The sequence below is a fragment of the Ipomoea nil genome, unplaced genomic scaffold (genome assembly GCF_001879475.1).
Source record: "Ipomoea nil cultivar Tokyo-kokei standard unplaced genomic scaffold, Asagao_1.1 scaffold0233, whole genome shotgun sequence".
Taxonomy (NCBI): domain Eukaryota; kingdom Viridiplantae; phylum Streptophyta; class Magnoliopsida; order Solanales; family Convolvulaceae; genus Ipomoea; species Ipomoea nil.
Window position 1 is genome coordinate 508,575 of NW_017616661.1, and position 6,000 is coordinate 514,574.

Genomic DNA, 6,000 nt, shown 5'->3' on the forward strand with positions numbered 1-6,000 from the left:
TTTGAAACGTATGTATCCAATTAAATCAATAAGCTTTAGTGGAGTATCTTAATGATCTTTTCTAAATGATCACTCCCACTGATTAAAACATTCTTCAACGAAATTAATAAAATGAACTTAATAATATACATACTCATAATTGATTTATTGACCAACTAACAAATGAAGACATAATTCCCCACCATTAGTTGGACAAACTAAATACTTTTTAGTGGATTGTGGATTTCCAAACCAACAGCAATTTTTAGCTCCATATCGAGGTGTATGTTATCATCTTCAAGATTTTTTCGGACAAGGTCGTGACCCTGAAAATGATGTTGAGTTATTCAATCTACGACATTCTTCTTTGAGGAATGTAATTGAGAGGATATTTGGTATATTCAAACCGAGATTTACGATCTTCAAGTCAGCACCTCCATTCCCTTATAAGACTCAAGCAGAACTTGTACTAGCTTGTGTCGGGCTTCATAATTTTCTTCGCAAGGAGTGTCGTAGCGATGAGTTTCCAATTGAGCTAAATGATGATGAATCTCCTTCACCTTTACCGATGAATGATGTAGATAATTTTGAACATCTGTTTGAAACTCAAGAGCAACAACGAGAGCATGCCAATGAATGGAGGGCTAAAATAGCTTTGGATATGTGGAGAGACACCCAACAAGGTGAAAACAATTCCAATCAAAGATAATTGTACTAACAAGATGAATATTTTAATTTGTACTTTTTTATTTTAGACATTTTGATAATTATATTACTCAATATTAGTTGTTTCATTAGTACAAGAAATATTTTTGTTGGTTATATTTAGTGAAAATAGATTATATTAATTGATTAATCTATTTTCTTTATGTATAATATAATCTATTTTTGTGACAATCAATATTTATTTTTTATTTTTTTGTAATGCATTAATTTATTTATGGTTTATATAAATATATTTTTGTACGAAAATTATAAATATAATGTATTAGTAGAAGTTATGGAATGTTTGTAAGGGTGTATTCAATTTAGAATTTTAATGACTTTTGTAGACTTTTTAATATGAAAAAGTTTTTAAAAGTCTATAAATGTTTGTCTTATGGATTTTTAAAGACTCTTACAAAGTTGATGAAAGTTTAAAAGATTCTAGGAAAGTCTACGAAATCTCTACAAAAGTCATTTAAAATCCATCACTTTAAAAGTCTTTGAAACTCTTTAAAAGTCTTGATTGAATACACCCCCCTAAGAAGTTTAATTCATTACGCATTTTTAATTATAAAATATACATAAACTTATATAATAAATGAATACTAATAACAATATATATAAGTGTGGGTGCTGGGCGGGGATACCTCCCCGCGTGGGTATATAAAATCCCCTCCATATATACCCGCACCAATTACCCAAATTATGCAAGTATTTTAAAACCCGTAGGGGAGAACTTATTGAGTGCGAGTAAAATTGCCATCCCTAGTACCTACTTTCTGAAATCTTACTCTATATAATAGCAAATGTTTTTTGCCAATCAATTTCCCGCCTAAATAAAATTGCATCATTTTAAGGTATTAAATACCAATTAAATGAAATTGCATCATTTTAAGGTATATAATGCATCATACTTATCTATTTTCAATACATGTTAATCTACAATTATTGTTATTTAATGATGAAGCAGGTAATACATTCCAGTATTTTTAAGTTAACATTTTATTATATAAATTAATTTATTGTTTACTGAAAAAAAAATTAGAGTATCCGATTTTAAAAAATAAGATTAACCTATTTTTTTATTCTTACAATTTTGTTGATCGACAACAATTTAATTGTTCATTCTAATATAGTTTTGAGAGGATTTTTTTAAAAAAGTTACTAAATCAATTACTAAATTGAAAAAAAAAAGTTTTTTAAAATTTAAATCAGTTGCATGAACAATAATATTGGAGAGACGAATAAGTTTAAACAAATAATTATTGAACTGATATTAAGTAATTAGAAAATATGATGTATTTCTTAATTTCATTTTAAACAATAAGTTTTACCTGATGATACTGTATTTATTAGTTTGTTTTAGATCTGTTCCGGTCACCCGATTTTTCAGATCGGCATTTGGGAAAGAAAGCAATTCCACAACGGCCGAAAGCTACAGTCAAATTATTTGAAAAGTTTTTTAGCAGTGAATTACTTGGACGTGCGATGATTTAAAATCGAGTATGTCAAGACGCCGGAAACAGAGAAGGTTCGCGTAAGTCAGTGAACATTTTAGAGAGAATGAAGAACGCAACAGAGTAGACGGAAGCGCAATCGTCAAAAAATATGGATTAGGGTTTGGTAATCAGGTTTTATAATTGGGTTAATGGGCTCGGGTATTGGGCTGAAATGCAACGTAACTGGATTATATGGATAGATAATTAAATGTTTATTGGGCTTAGCATTGCAGGTTTTATTTTTTCTTTCATGTCATGAAATATTTCATATTTAGTTTAGATTTATATATGTTGTACGTATATAATTATTATTATTAAGCAATGTTTAAGAAAAGATTTTCGTAGTTAGTTTCAATGTATGATGATGATACTGTATTTTTTATTTATATATTGTCAAGTATATGTACTATAGGCTTTAATTGCAAATCATATTAATAAATGTTTTTATATATAAGAAAATTTAATTTCATAATTTTTTATTGTATATTGTTTGATTTCCTAATTTTTAAATTTTTTTTTATAAAAATGTGTGTGTGTGTATATATATATATATATATATATATATATATATATATATATATATATATATATAATTATTTTAATGTACACCCTTTTTAAATCTCATGTGGTATGTAATAACACAATTCTTTATAATATATGCTAACAGTATGTGATGTTCGATATAACAACCAATTTAGTATTGTTAAAGAAAAATACATTTTAGAATAAGTTTTAATTTCATGATTAATATTTTATTTTATTGTTTTTAAAATATTATCAATAATAAAGTTATTTAAATTTTATGCCGTGCATCGCACGGGGCAAAAACTAGTATTATAAATTATAAATTCTAAATATGAGATTTTTACTATAAATGGAAAATAAATAAATAAAGTCAATAATATAAAAAGAAAGGGATATATATTATTGGAATTTTCTATAGTACAGTGCGGATAATATCATGTACAAAATAAAAAAGGAGAGTTAATATTCGATTTTGCCCTCGATTATTATGATTTTACCACTTTGGTCATCGACTTCCAAACTTATCCAATTGCATCCTCAACTATGCAATATTTTCTCAAAATGGTCCTCGGTCCAAACAACCATTTGTTAGACGTTAAAACTGAGGATAGAAACGTAATTTCATTGTTTATAAAACCAAAAAAAAAAAAACATAAACCCTCCTAAACCCTAAAAGCTAACCCTAATCACAAAATCTCCGGCAATCTGTATAGGTGGTCGTCTCCCGGCCTTGTGAGACGACCATGGAGATTGCTGATCGTCCCCCATATCCCCAATCGACGGCTGATCAGATAGTCTCGGTGTTCCTGGAAGATTTGGGAAGGGTTGGAATCTCAGCACCGTCGATGGTGATTGCTCGCCTTTCCGCCGGCGATCCTTCCCACTTGGCGTCGCGGTCGAGACCTTATACATCCAGGTACGAATTCGTCTGCTCTATCTCAAGCAATTCCTCTACACTTGTCACAGGCTCCAACTCTTGCGAACCTCAGGCTCAATCATTGAATTGATGGAGGGGATGGTCCCCGTTCTTTGTCGCAGTCCATCGTCACTGTACAGACTAATGATCAGCCACTAGCGGCCACAACCCTAACGACGGTGGTGGCGTCTACAGCCGCTCAGCCTACAATGGCTGTTATTTCTACACCAGTGGTTACTTCGGCAAATGTCCCCTCCATTTGTGTTTACTTCGGCTTAGGGATCGCACTCTATTTCGCGAGAGCAAGTGTGGTCACAACAACCAATGGTTGCCGATGATACTATTGCGGTCAACCGCGTCCCATCTATGACAGTGATGCCTCTGGTTTCTAATTCAAATTTCTCAGGTCAAAGCCTGGTTCCAGTGCATTCTCAAGAAGAAAATTAGTCTTCTTCTCCCGATTTTGTCTAATTTTCCATACGCAGAGTGTTTTTTCAGGTTTATTGTTGGTATCAATAACTCCTGATTTCTATAAAATCACTCAAACACTCTAGATTTCACAATCTTAAGTTATTAAGTATATTATTAGGGAGGAAGATGACTGTTGATTTGATTTTCCTATTTTACTGTTGAAAATAGACTAAGGACTATTTTGGTTAACGTTTGCATCGTTGGGGACGAATTTGGATTAAATTATTAGTTGAGGACTAGAGTGGTGAAATTCCCATACTCGAAGGACCAAATCGGGTATTAACTCCAAAAAAGGTACACAACTAATTATGCATGATATTATTGGGGAAAAATGTCAATAGTGTTGTGAAATTCGATATATTTTCGCGTGATAACATGATAATCATACGCTCAAAGACCATACAATGAAGAAGAGAAAAGGAGAGAAGGAATAAGATAACGCAGGAAAATCCCTCTCATTTCATTAATAACTTCTCCCATAAATATGTACAACTAATTAGTTTAATAGTACATGAACACAAATATAGGGAGAAGTGGATAATGGCTATATACCATAAATTATTTATAATACTTCCCCTTGACCATTATCAATCCATACTCATGCCTCATTAAAAACATGACTAGGAAAACCTTGTGGAAAAAACCTAGTCGAGGAAAAAAGAGTACACGATATATTTCAAGGCATGCGTTGTATGGGGTTGCCTCATTAAAAACCTTAGGCTAAGAAAAACCCAGTGGAAAAAAACTTAGCTAAGGGGAAAAGAGTACAACCATAAGTCATCCGGGCATAATTTTCATGATAACCAATCATAAACCTTCAGTGTATAATCTTTAGGATTTTTGGGGTTGTCTATTTAAGTATTTCTCTGCAACTTTCACCTTTTGACATTATTATATCACACGCTTGCCTCGTTAAAAACCTCACTAGAAAAACCCAGTGGGAAAAACCTGGTGAGGAGAAGAGTGCATGATATGTGTGCTCATGTGTTGCACTAGCTGCCTCATTAAAAAAAAACCTTTAATTAAGAAAATTATATCAAAACTCAATCAAAGGAGAAAAAAGAGTACATCTGCTCGTCTTCAAGACCCAATCTTCAAGATTGATTCAAATAAATGTCACCCCCTGAAGATAAGAATCTTCAAAGTCTACACATTCTAATATCATAAAAACATTGTTCCAAGATAAGTGTAGAAAATGAATATGGTACAATCTTCAAGATTGTCTCAAGGGTGAACATTCTTTATAACATTCTTGTGATTCTTCTGGAGCTCACATGCGTTGCATCTTAACAATATATATGCTCTGTCAAATATTCTTAAATTTACCCATTTATTATTTGTGCAACACAAACTTTATTGTCCTCATATAGAATAGTGGGGATAAAACAAAACATAACCAGTTTAGGACTTGGCACCATGGGATCAAACAAAATAGCCAGTACCCAAGTAGCCCATTAAAACCATATATTGGTTTATAGTATAAAAGTCATAATATTTTGTAACTCGAAGATACTGGAAGATATTTTAAACACTATTCCAATATTTCATTGTAGGAGGAGCACTAATGTTGCTAGCAATTTTTATCGCATATACAATATCAGGCCTGATGTGATTATGGAACTTCCGGTCCTAAATTGGTGCTCCAACGACAATGAAGTAATGTACTTTTGGTCCCAAAATATCTTTATTATACTCTTCGAGTCTAAACGGTCCCTTATCTACTTCAATAGATTATTGGACAACTATTAGCGTGACAAGTAAGGGTGTGTTTGGTTCGCACATGGGAATCAGAATCGAAATGGGTATCAAATACTTGATCATGGTAATGAGTTTTGGTGAAAGTATTTTGCATGTTTGGTAGTATGGTGGAATGAGAATGATTAGGCTGAAGAGGAATAATGAAAT